Source organism: Tamandua tetradactyla, chromosome 7, assembly GCF_023851605.1.
Source record: "Tamandua tetradactyla isolate mTamTet1 chromosome 7, mTamTet1.pri, whole genome shotgun sequence".
NCBI lineage: Eukaryota > Metazoa > Chordata > Mammalia > Pilosa > Myrmecophagidae > Tamandua > Tamandua tetradactyla.
The window spans coordinates 168386858-168400918 of record NC_135333.1 but is presented as its reverse complement, the minus strand read 5'-3'; the positions used below and the strand labels follow the sequence as shown (position 1 = coordinate 168400918).

General features: G+C 38.5%; 1 long non-coding RNA gene across 2 annotated transcripts in view; it reads left to right on the top strand.

Moving 5' to 3' along the window:
• Nucleotides 1-14061, top strand: part of LOC143642840 (uncharacterized) — a 95824-nt gene that overhangs the window by 72914 nt on the left and 8849 nt on the right. The window lies entirely within an intron of this gene.

Below are 14061 nucleotides of genomic sequence, written 5' to 3'. Positions count from 1 at the left end.
TTTTAACTGCTCAGATAAAAGTATGATATGCTTGATAATGATGGGGTATAAGGTGAAAGACACGTTTTTTTTAAAAAGCAGTTGTATTGAGATATATTCATATACCATACAATCCATCCAAAGCATACAGTCAATGGCTTCTAGTATAATCATAGAGTTGTGCACTCGTCATCACAATTTTAGAACATTTTCATTACTACAGAAAGAAAAACCCCACACCCCTTAGCAGTCACTTCTCGACCTCTCTATCCTTCCCCAGTCCTGCATGATCACTAATCTAATTTTGTTTCTATAAATTTATTTATATTTACATTTTATATAAATGGATTCATACAATATGTATTACTTTGTGCTGGTTGCTTTCACTTACCATAGTGTTTTAAAAATTGTTATTTGGAGAAGTTATATGTTTACAGAAAAGTCATATAAAAATATGTTTCCATGTACCCTTCTATTGTTGACATTGTGCATTACTGTGGCACCTTTCTTACAATTGATGAGACAATATTAAAATATTACTATTTATTTTAACTATAGTCTATAGCTTACATTAGGTATATTTCCCATATACCACCCTGGTGTTAACACCTGGTGTGTCATACATTTGTTACAGTTCATGAAAGAACATTCCTGAATTTGTGCTGGTAACCACAGTCCATCGTCCCCAAGAGCGTTCACTGTGCTATACGGTACCAAGTTTTATCTTCTAACTTTCCTTCTGGTGACACACACAACCCAGAACTTCCCCTTTCAATCACACTCACTGATATAATTCAGCACTGTTCATTACACTCACAATAATGTGTTACTATCACCACTATCCATTTCCAGACATTTATAATCAACCTAAATAGAAATTGTCACAAATGAAGCGTCAGCTCCCCTTCTCTACCCCAGTCTCTCCCCCGGTAGCCTGTATTCTAGATTCTAACTCTGTGAGTTTGCTTATTATAATTAGTTCATATCAGTGAGATTGATGGCCACTCTTACTTTTTCTGTGGGTCTAAAACTAGTTGCAGCCTTTTGTAACACAATTTATGATGTGTTTAAAGAGTGTTCAGTAAATCAATTTTTTAAAAATATGGGAATACGCTTTTTAAATAATGGATTCATTCTATGGCCAAAAGTATCAACAAGATACCAGAGAAATTCAAGAAAGAAACATAATGTTTGAACAGAAAACGTTTGGCTGTAACATCACAGTTACAAAAAAAAAAATAAATAAATAAAGCTTAATATTCTATTTCCTTCCACTGGATATTCTAGAAATTAAACACCTGTGTTGTCATTGGTGGCCAGGTGAAGAATCCAGCAAACCAGAGAAAAGCTGAAACTTCCTGATCGTGATTTCAACGGCCATCTTGAAAATGTTCTTGCCAATCATCCTGCTTTTTTTTTATTAGAGAAGTTGTAGGTTTTTTTTAAAAAGTCATGCAAATAGTCGAGTTCCTATACACCCCCCCCCCCCTGACATCCAGTTCTCCCCATTATTAACCCTTTTTTACTGATATGGTATTTTGTGACAGTTGGTGAGACATGATTGTTATAATTATACTAGCTCTAGTCTATGGCTTATGTTGTTTATTCTCTTTGTTGTGTAGACCTATGTTTGTTTGTTTGTTTTAAATCCTAATAACATGCATACAACCTAAAATTCCCCCTTTTAACCACATTCAAATAAATAATTCCATGCTGTTAGGTACTTTCACAATGTGCCTCCGTAACACCACCTATTACCAGAATTTTCCGTTGTCCCCCAAAGAAACTCTGGACCTATTAAGCATTAAATCCCATCCCCTACCCCAACCCTGGCCCCTGGAAAGCTGTATTTTAGTTTCTGAGTCTATGAATTTGTTTATTCTGTTATTTCATATTAGTGGGATGATACAATTTTTGTCTGTGTCTACGTCATGTAGATTTGCCTTTCATTCTATTAATGGGTATAATACATGAATTGTTCTTATGTTGAGGAAAACCCTTGCACACCTAGGAAAATCCCTCTTGATCATGGTTTGTCTTTCTTTTAATGTGCTGTTGGATTCAGTTTGCTTGTGCTTTGTTTTGATGATTTTTGCATCTGTATTCATAGGGATATTGGTCTGCAATTTTATTTTCTTCTGGGATCTTTACATGGCTTTGGTATGAGGGTGGGTTGGCCTCCTGGAATGAGTTAGGGAGTATTTCCTCCTCTTCAATTTTTTTGAGGAGTTTGAACAGGGTTGGGGTTCATTTTTCTTGGAGTGATTGCTAAAATCCACCTGTTAAGCCATCTGGCCCTAGACTTTTCTCTGTTGGGTGGCTTTGATTACTCTCGTTCTCTTTATTGGATATTGGTGTGTTTGAGATAAATTTCTTTCCTTATCTCTCTCTTTCTCTCTTATTTTTATTGTGAAACTGTCACACACATACAATCCACACCTGGTATACAATAAATGGCTCTGTGACAGTGTCATCACATAGTTGTGTATTCATCATCATGATCATCTCTAGAACATTTGCATCACTCTAGAAAAGGAAATAAAAAAAGAAAATACTCATACATCTTATTTCCCTTACCCCTCCCTCTCATTGACCACCAATATTTCAACCTACTCAATTTTTCACCCTTCATTATATATTTATTTTTTAATCCCCATTTTTTTACTCATCTGTCCATACCCTGGACAAAAGGAGCATCAGACATAAGGTTTTCACAATCACACAGTCACATTGTGAAAGCTATATCATTATCAATCATCATCAAGAAACATGGCTACTGGAACACAGCTCTACATTTTCAGGCAGTTCCCTCCAGCCTCTCCATTACGTCTTGGATAACAAGGTGATATCTGCTTGATGCATAAGAATAACCTCCAGGATAACCTCTTGACTCTGTTTGGAATCTCTCAGCTATTGACACTTTGTCTCATTTCACTCTTCCGCCTTTTGGTCAGAAGGTTTTCTCACTCCCTTGATGCTGAGTTTCAGCTCATTTTAATAATTGCATTCTCTCTCTTTCTCTGTCAGTCTAGCTAAAGGTTTGTCACTTTTATTGATCTATTAAAAAAACCAACTTGTGGTTTTGTTTATCCTCTATTGTTTTTTAATACTCTATTTTGAGTATTTTTAATACTCTTTATTTCGTTCTTATCTTTTTTATTTCCTTCTTTCTGCTCACTTGGGTTTAGTTTGCTTTTCTTTTTCTAGATTCTCCAGTTATGAGGTTAAGTCTCTGGTTTGAGATCTTTCTTCTTTTTGATATAAACATTAAGAGCTATAAATGTCTTTCTCAGCACTGCTTTTGTTGCATTCCATAAGTTTGATAGGTTGTGTTTTCATTTTCATGTGCCTCAAGCTATTTCCTAATTTCTCTTCTGATTTCTTCTTTGTCCTATTGATTGTATAAGAGTGCATTGTTTAATTTCCACCTATTAGTGAATTTTGCAGTTCTCCCTTTGCTATTGTCTTCTAGCTTTATTCCATTGTGGTTGAAGAAGATGCAGTGTATGATTTCATTATTTCAAATGTATTGAGACTTGTTTTGTGACCTGTTATATGATCTATCCTGGAGAATGAGCATGTGTACTTGAGAAGAACGTGCATTCTATTTTTTTCAGCACTGTGTTATACAGCCCTGTGTTTTAATTCTAACTTTCCTTCTAGTACATGATGCAAAATTTTCCGTCAACCACATTCACAAACATAATTCAGCGCTGTTAGTTGCATTCACAAAATGTGCTACCAATCCACTTCCAAACATTACAATCAGTCTGAATAGAAATTCTGTGCAAATAAAGCATCAGCTTTCCATTCTCTATGCCCATTTTATCCCCCGGTAACCTATGTTCTAGGTTAACAGGATAGTCAGAACATAGTCAGTCCATATTCCAGATTCTGACTCTATGAGTTTATTCATTATAGTTAGTTCATGTTAGCGATATCATACCCTATTTGAGCTCTTGTGTCTGGCTTATTTCACTCAACCTAATGTTTTTTTTTTTTTTTTTTTTTTTTTTTTTTTTATTAACGGAAAGAAAAAAAAGAAATTAACACAACATTTAGAAATCATACCATTCTACATATGCACTCAGTAATTCTTAACATCATCACATAGATGCATGATCATTGTTTCTTAGTACATTTGCATCTGTTTAGAGGAACTAGCAACACAACAGAAAAAGATATAAAATGTCAATATAAAGAAAAGAGATAAAAGTAGTAGTAATAGTAAAAAACAACAACAACAAACAAACCAACAAGCAAACAAAAACAAAAAAAAACCCTATAGCTCAGATGCAGCTTCATTCAGTATTTTAACATGATTACTTTACAATTAGGTATTATTGTGCTGTCCATTTTTGAGTTTTTGTATCTAGTCCTGTTGCACAATCTGTATCCCTTCAGCTTCAATTACCCATTGTCTTACCCTGTTTCTAACTCCTGCTGAACTCTGTTACCAATGACATATTTCAAGTTTATTCTCGAATGTCCGTTCACAACAGTGGGACCATACAGTATTTGTCCTTTAGTTTTTGGCTGGATTCACTCAGCATAATATTCTCTAGGTCCATCCATGTTATTACATGGTTCACAAGTTTATCTTGTCTTAAAGCTGCATAATATTCCATCGTATGTATATACCACAGTTTGTTTAGCCACTCTTCTGCTGATGGAGATTTTGGCTGTTTCCATCTCTTTGCAATTGTAAATAACGCTGCTATAAACATTGGTGTGCAAATGTCCGTTTGTGTCTTTGCCCTTAAGTCCTTTGAGTAGATACCTAGCAATGGTATTGCTGGGTCGTATGGCAATTCTATATTCAGCTTTTTGAGGAAACGCCAAACTGCCTTCCACAGTGGTTGCACCCTTTGACATTCCCACCAACAGTGAATAAGTGTGCCTCTTTCTCCGCATCCTCTCCAGCACTTGTTATTTTCTGTTTTGTTGATAATGGCCATTCTGGTGGGTGTGAGATGATATCTCATTGTGGTTTTGATTTGCATTTCTCTAATGGCCAGGGACATTGAGCATCTCTTCATGTGCCTCTTGGCCATCCGTATTTCTTCTTCTGGTAGGTGTCTGTTTAAGTCTTTTTCCCATTTTGTAATTGGGTTGGCTGTCTTTTTGTTGTTGAGTTGAATAATCTCTTTATAAATTCTGGATACTAGACCCTTATCTGATATGTCATTTCCAAATATTGTCTCCCATTGTGTAGGCTGTCTTTCTACTTTCTTGATGAAGTTCTCTGATGCACAAAAGTGTTTAATTTTGAGAAGCTCCCATTTATTTATTTCCTTCTTCAGTGTTCTTGCTTTAGGTTTAAGGTCCATAAAACCACCTCCAGTTGTAAGATCCATAAGATATCTCCCAACATTTTCCTCTAACTGTTTTATGGTCTTAGACCTAATGTTTAGATCTTTGATCCATTTTGAGTTAACTTTTGTATAGGGTGTGAGAGATGGGTCTTCTTTCATTCTTTTGCATATGGATATCCAGTTCTCTAGGCACCATTTATTGAAGAGACTGTTCTGTCCCAGGTGAGTTGGCTTGACTGCCTTATCAAAGATCAAATGTCCATAGATGAGAGGGTCTATATCTGAGCACTCTATTCGATTCCATTGGTCGATATATCTATCTTTATGCCAATACCATGCTGTTTTGACCACTGTGGCTTCATAATATGCCTTAAAGTCAGGCAGCGCGAGACCTCCAGCTTCGTTTTTTTTCCTCAAGATGTTTTTAGCAATTCGGGGTACCCTGCCCTTCCAGATAAATTTGCTTATTGGTTTTTCTATTTCTGAAAAATATGTTGTTGGGATTTTGATTGGTATTGCATTGAATCTGTAAATCAATTTAGGTAGGATTGACATCTTAACTATATTTAGTCTTCCAATCCATGAACACGGTACGCCCTTCCATCTATTTAGGTCTTCTGTGATTTCTTTTAACAGTTTTTTGTAGTTTTCTTTATATAGGTTTTTTGTCTCTTTGGTTAAATTTATTCCTAGGTATTTTATTCTTTTAGTTGCGATTGTAAATGGGATTCGTTTCTTGATTTCTACCTCAGCTTGTTCATTACTAGTGTATAGAAAAGCTACAGATTTTTGAATGTTGATCTTGTAACCTGCTACTTTGCTGTACTCATTTATTAGCTCTAGTAATTTTGTTGTGGATTTTTCTGGGTTTTCTACATATAGTATCATATCGTCTGCAAACAGTGATAGTTTTACTTCTTCCTTTCCAATTTTGATGCCTTGTATTTCTTTTTCTTGCCTAATTGCTCTGGCTAGAACTTCCAACACAATGTTGAATAATAGTGGTGATAGTGGACATCCTTGTCTTGTTCCTGATCTTAGGGGGAAAGTTTTCAATTTTTCCCCATTGAGGATGATATTAGCTGTGGGTTTTTCATATATTCCCTCTATCATTTTAAGGAAGTTCCCTTGTATTCCTATCTTTTGAAGTGTTTTCAGCAGGAAAGGATGTTGAATCTTGTCAAATGCCTTCTCTGCATCAATTGAGATGATCATGTGATTTTTCTGCTTTGATTTGTTGATATGGTGTATTACATTAATTGATTTTCTTATGTTGAACCATCCTTGCATACCTGGGATGAATCCTACTTGGTCATGATGTATAATTCTTTTAATGTGTTGCTGGATACGATTTGCTAGAATTTTATTGAGGATTTTTGCATCTGTATTCATTAGAGAGATTGGTCTGTAGTTTTCTTTTTTTGTAATATCTTTGCCTGGTTTTGGTATGAGGGTGATGTTGGCTTCATAGAATGAATTAGGTAGTTTTCCCTCCACTTCGATTATGTTGAAGAGTTTGAGGAGAGTAGGTACTAATTCTTTCTGGAATGTTTGATAGAATTCACATGTGAAGCCGTCTGGTCCTGGACTTTTCTTTTTAGGGAGGTTTTGAATAACTAATTCAATCTCTTTACTTGTGATTGGTTTGTTGAGGTCGTCTATTTCTTCTTGAGTCAAAGTTGGTTGTTCATGTCTTTCCAGGAACCTGTCCATTTCTTCTAAATTGTTGTATTTATTAGCGTAAAGTTGTTCATAGTATCCTGTTATTACCTCCTTTATTTCTGTGAGGTCAGTAGTTATGTCTCCTCTTTCATTTCTAATCTTATTTATTTGCATCCTCTCTCTTCTTCTTTTTGTCAATCTTGCTAAGGGCCCATCAATCTTGTTGATTTTCTCATAGAACCAACTTCTGGTCTTATTGATTTTCTCTATTGTTTTCATGTTTTCAATTTCATTTATTTCTGCTCTAATCTTTGTTATTTCTTTCCTTTTGCTTGCTTTGGGATTAGTTTGCTGTTCTTTCTCCAGTTCTTCCAAGTGGACAGTTAATTCCTGCATTTTTGCCTTTTCTTCTTTTCTGATAAAGGCATTTAGGACAATAAATTTCCCTCTTAGCACTGCCTTTGCTGCGTCCCATAAGTTTTGATATGTTGTGTCTTCATTTTCATTTGCCTCTAGGTATTTACTAATTTCTCTTGCAATTTCTTCTTTGACCCACTTGTTGTTTAAGAGTGTGTTGTTGAGCCTCCATGTATTTATGAATTTTCTGGCACTCCGCCTATTATTGATTTCCAACTTCATTCCTTTATGATCCGAGAAAGTGTTGTGTATGATTTCAATCTTTTTAAATTTGTTAAGACTTGCTTTGTGACCCAGCATATGGTCTATCTTTGAGAATGATCCATGAGCACTTGAAAAAAAGGTGTATCCTGCTGTTGTGGGATGTAATGTCCTATAAATGTCTGTTAAGTCAAGTTCATTTATAGTAATATTCAGGTTCTCTATTTCTTTATTGATCCTCTGTGTAGATGTTCTGTCCATTGATGAGAGTGGTGAATTGAAGTCTCCAACTATTATGGTATATGTGTCTATTTCCCTTTTCAGTGTTTGTAGTGTATTCCTCACGTATTTTGGGGCATTCTGGTTCGGTGCGTAAATATTTATGATTGTTATGTCTTCTTGTTTAATTGTTCCTTTTATTAGTATATAGTGTCCTTCTTTGTCTCTTTTAACTGTTTTACATCTGAAGTCTAATTTGTTGGATATTAGTATAGCCACTCCTGCTCTTTTCTGGTTGTTGTTTGCATGAAATATCTTTTCCCAACCTTTCACTTTCAACCTATATTTATCTTTGGGTCTAAGATGTGTTTCCTGTAGACAGCATATAGAAGGATCCTGTTTTTTAATCCATTCTGCCAGTCTATGTCTTTTAATTGGGGAATTCAGTCCATTGACATTTAGAGTTATTACTGTTTGGATAATATTTTCCTCTACCATTTTGCCTTTTGTATTATATATATCATATCTGTCTTTCCTTCTTTCTACACTTTTCTCCATGTCTCTCTCTTCTGTCTTTTTGTATCTGACTCTAGTGCTTCCTTTAGTATTTCTTGCAAAGCTGGTCTCTTGGTCACAAATTCTCTTAGTGACTTTTTGTCTGAGAATGTTTTAAATTCTCCCTCATTTTTGAAGGACAATTTTGCTGGATATAGGAGTCTTGGCTGGCAGTTTTTCTCTTTTAGTAACTTAAATATATCATCCCACTGTCTTCTAGCTTCCATGGTTTCTGCTGAGAAATCTACACATAGTCTTATTGGGTTTCCCTTGTATGTGACGGATTGTTTTTCTCTCGCTGCCTTCAAGATCCTCTCTTTCTCTTTGACCTCTGACATTCTAACTAGTAAGTGTCTTGGGGAACGCCTATTTGTGTCTAATCTCTTTGGGGTGCGCTGCACTTCTTGGATCTGTAATTTTAGGTCTTTCATAAGAGTTGGGAAATTTTCAGTGATAATTTCTTCCATTAGTTTTTCTCCTCCTTTTCCCTTCTCTTCTCCTTCTGGGATACCCACTACACGTATATTTGTACGGTTCACATTGTCCTTGAGTTCCCTGATACCTTGTTCAAATTTTTCCATTCTTTTCCGGATAGTTTCTGTTTCTTTTTGGAGTTCAGATGTTTCATCCTCCAAATCACTAATTCTATCTTCTGTTTCTTTAAATCTGTCATTGTAGGTATCCATTGTTTTTTCCATCTTTTCTACTTTATCTTTCACTTCCATAAGTTCTGTGATTTGTTTTTTCAGTTTTTCTATTTCTTCTTTATGTTCAGCCCATGTCTTCTTCATGTCCTCCCTCAATTTATCGATTTCGTTTTTGAAGAGGTTTTCCATTTCTGTTCGTATATTCAGCATTAGTTGTTTCAGCTCCTGTATCTCATTTGAACTATTGGTTTCTTCGTTTGACTGGGCCATATGTTCAATTTTCTGAGCGTGATCCGTTATCTTCTGCTGGCGTCTGGGCATTTAGTTAGATTTCCCCGGGTGTTCGACCCCACAGGTTGAAAGATTTTTCTGCGCAGTCTCTGGGTTCTGTTCTTCCTATCCTGCCCAGTAGGTGGCACACGTGGCACACGCCTGTCTGTGGGTTCCACCAGCGAAAGTTGCTGTGGGTCCCTCAACTCTGGAAAACTCTCGCCGTAGGGGAGGTTCGGCAACCGAAGCGTCTTGGAAGAATGCCAGCCGGCCCGGGGTTCCAAACGCGGGGAGGGTCGCCGGCTGTCGCAGCACAGGAGAGCGTCCGGCCAAATTAGCTAGTCGGCCCGGGGCACCAAGCGTGGTGGGAGGGCGCCAGCTGTCGCAGCCCGGGAGAGTGCACTGCTCCCAGCCGACGGGGGAGTCACGTGTTTGGAAGGGATCCCCCGGTCACTGTTCTCCGCAGTCTGGGGATTTCCGACCCAACTATCTCAGTTGTTCCGGGGGGCCTCGTGTGGTGGGGGCACCAGCCGCCGCGGCCTAAGGGGACCGCCTGTCCAATTCTACCAGCTGGCCTGGGAAGGTGGAAGGGAGGGACTCCGGTCGCTTGCTGTCCCACCCAGGAAAGCCCGTGCCCCTTGGTGATCTCACCGGAGCTGGTTCTCCCAGATAGTCAGCCGTTCCAGGATGGGGTACGCTGTCCCTTTGATTTCCCTCGTGGCTCCGGGAGCTGCTCTGTATTATCTCCACTCCCCCAGTAGTTGTTCTGGAGGAGGAAAGGTGAGGGCGGCAAGGCTGTCGAGGCTGGTGGCGGAGGAGCACGGTGAAGGCGGGGGAAGAGGGCACCGTGTTGGTTGGAGAGCAGCCGGAGCAGGAGGGGGAGGAGGGGGGTAGAGAGGGGGTAGGGAGGTCGGGCGGCTCGGCTGCTGCGGGGCGCGTGCGCCGCGCGGCGGTCCGGCGGAGAGAGAGAGGGGGTAGGGAGGTCGGGCGGCTCGGCTGCTGCGGGGCGCGTGCGCCGCGCGGCGGTCCGGCGGAGAGAGAGAGGGGGTAGGGAGGTCGGGCGGCTCGGCTGCTGCGGGGCGCGTGCGCCGCGCGGCGGTCCGGCGGAGAGAGAGAGGGGGTAGGGAGGTCGGGCGGCTCGGCTGCTGCGGGGCGTGTGCGCCGCGCGGCGGTCCGGCGGAGAGAGAGAGGGGGTAGGGAGGTCGGGCGGCTCGGCTGCTGCGGGGCGCGTGCGCCGCGCGGCGGTCCGGCCGAGAGAGAGCTCAACCTAATGTTTTTAAGGTTCACATGTTGTCACATGCATTAGGACTTCATTCATTTTTTTAAAAATGTATTTTATTGATAGACATCATACAACACATTCTTAACATACACACATTCCATACATGGTGCACAATCAGTGGCTCACAATATCATCACATAGTAGAGTATTCTTCACCATGATCGTTCTTCAGAACACACGCATCACTCCAGGAAAAGAAATAAAAAGAAAAAGGAAAGGGTGGGCCACCGTGGCTCAGCAGGCCGAGTTCTCACCTGCCATGTGAGAGACCCAGTTTGATACCCAGTGCCTGCCTATGCAAAAAAAAAAAAAAAGAAAGAAAAAGGAAAAAAACTCATACATACCACACCCCCCACCCCTCCCTCTCATTGACCACCAGCATTTCTACCCACCCAATACATTTTAACCTTTGTTCCTCCTATTTTTTTCTACACCCCTTACCGCTCCCTTTCATTGATCACTAGTATTTCAATCTACTCAATTTGTTTTAGCATTTGTTCCCCCATTATTTATTTATTTTTAATAATTTTTTTTACTTATTTGTCCATACTGTAGATAAAAGGAGCATCAGACACAAGGTTTTCACAATCACATAGTCACATTGTGAAAGCTATATCATTATACATTCATCTTCAAGAAACATGGCTACTGGAACACAGCTCTACAGTTTCATACATTGCTCCCTAGCCTCATTAATACACCTTAAACTAAAAAGGGGATATTTATATAATAACCTCCAGGATAACCTTTCAACTCTGAAATCTCTCAGCCTCTGACACTTTATTTTGTCTCATTTCTCTCTTCCCCCTTTTGGTCAATAAGATTTTCTCAATCCCTTGATGCCGTGTCCCAGCTCATTCTAGGATTTCTGTCCCATGTTGCCAGGGAAGTTTATACCCCTGGGAGTCATGTCCCACGTAGAGAGGGGGAGGACAGTAAGTTTGCTTGCCATGTTGGTTGAGAGAGGCCACATCTGAGCAACAAAAGAGGTTCTTTGGGGGTGACTCTTAGGCCTAATTTTAAGTAGGCTTAGTCTGTCCTTTGAGGGGATGTTTCATATGAACAAACTCCATGACTGAGGGGTTAACCTATTAATTTCGTTGTCCCCATTGCTTGAGAGAATATCAGGAATTCTCCAAATGGGGAAGTTGAATTTCCCCCTTTCTCACCATTCCCCCAAGGGGACCTTACAAATACTTCTTTATTCACTGTTCAGATTACTTGGGGATTTATCAGGGCATCACATGGGGTAAACGTACAAAATCTCATGCCCTATTCAAGGTTCCATGTACTTATGGTGTTCAATACCTGTCCATATAAGTTGTATTAGGAAATGCACTAGTCAAAATATAAATTTTGTACCAAATAAACATTTTTTGCTTTAGTCTCACACAGAAGTTGAAGTTTTAAAATATGAATGACCATCTATTTTCAAAACCCTGCACTATTGACATTTCTTTGTTCTTCCTCTTTAATTCCTACATTTAGTCACTATCATTATTTCTTAATAGCCTAATAATATTCCATCAAATGTATATAACACATTTTATATATCTGTTCATCATTTGATAGACAGTTGGGTTGCTTTCATCTTTTGACAATTGTGAATAATGCTGCTATGAACATTGGTGTACAAATGTCTGTTAGAGTCCCTAGTTTCAGTTATTTTGGGTATATACCTAGTAGTGGGATTGCTGGATCAAGATGGTGATTCTATACTTAGCTTCCTGAGGAACCGCCAGACTGTCTTCCACAATGCATATACCACTTTGCATTCTCACCAGCAGTGAACGAGTTTTCCTATTTCTCTACCTCCTGTCCACACTTGTAATTTTCTGTTTGTTTAATAATGATGAATTCTAGTAGGTGTGAAATGATACCTTGAAGTTTTGATTTTTATTTCATTAATAGCTAGTGATGTTGAGCATCTTTTTTTGGGGGTGGTGGTGGTGCATGGTCTGGGAATCGAACCCAGGTCTCCTGCATGGAAGGCGGGCATTTTAACCATTGAACTACCTGTGTACCCTGATGTTGAGCATCTTTTCATGTGTTTTTGGTCCATTTGTATTTCCTCTTTGGAAAATTGTCTATTCAAGTGTTTTGCTCATTTTAAAATTGGGTTGCTTGTCTTTCTGTTATTGAGTTGTAGGATTTCTTTATATATTCCAGATATTAAGCCCTTATCAGAGATGTGGTTTCCAACTATTTTTTTCCATTGAGTCAGTGGCCTTTTCTTTTTCTTGACAAAGTCCTTTGAAGCACAAAAGTTCTTAATTTTGAGGAGGTCCCATTTATCTATATTTTCTTTCATTGCTTTTTTGTGCTTTGGGTGTAAAGTCTAAGAAACCATTGCCTACCACAAGATCTTGATGATGTTTCCCTATATTTTCTTCTAGGAGTTTTATGGTCCTGGTTTTTCTACTTAGGTCTTTGATCCATTTTTGAGTTAATTTTTGTATAAAGTGTGAGATAGGAGTCCACTCTCATTTTTTTTGCATATGGATATTGAGTTCTCCCAGCATCATTTGTTGAAGAGACTGCTCTGTCCCAGATGAATGGACTTGGCAGCCTTGCCATATAACATTGAGGCTCCATTTCCGAGCTCTCAGTTTAATTCCATTGGTTATAAATTTATCCATCTTTATGCCAGTACCATGCTGTTTTGACCACTATAGCTTTGTAATATGCTTTAAAGTAAGGAAGTATGAGTCCTCCAACATCATTCTTTTTCAAGATTTTTTTTTGGCTATTTGGAGCCCCTTACTCTTCTAAATAAATTTGATAATCGATATTTCCATTTATGCAAATTAGACTGTTGGAATTTTGAGTGGTTATACATTGAATCTGTAAATCAATTTGGGTAGACTGGACATCTTAACAATATGAAGTCTTCCAATCCATGAACATGAGTTCTTCCATTTATTTAGGTTTTCTTTGATTTCTTTTAGCAATGTTTTATAGTTTTCTGTATACAAGCCCTTTACATCCTCAGTTAAATTTATTCCCAGGTATTTTATTCTTCTTGTTGCTCTTATAAATGTATTTTTTTCTTGATTTTCCCCTCCAATTACTCATTCCTAGTGTATGGAGACAGCACTGATTTTTGTGGGTTGATCTTGTATCCTACCTCATTTGCTGGATGTGTTTATTAGCTTTAGTAGCTTTGTTGTAGATTTTTTCAGGAATGTTCTCTATATAGGATCATGTCATCTGTCAATAGTGAAAGTTTTCATTCTTTTCCAGTTAGATGCCTTTTTTTATTACCCTGCCGAACTGCTCTAGCTAGAACTTCTAGCACAATGTTGAATAAGAGTGGTGACAATGGGCATCCTTGACTTGTTCCCAGTCTTAAAGGGAACGTTTTCATCTTTTACCTGGAAGTACAATTTTAGCTGTGGGATTTTCATATATGCCCTTTCTCATGCTAAAGAAGTTTGCTTTTATTCTGATGTTTTGAAGTGTTTTTATCAAGAAAGGATTTTCTTAATAAAAAAGCCAGATTTTTTTCAAATGC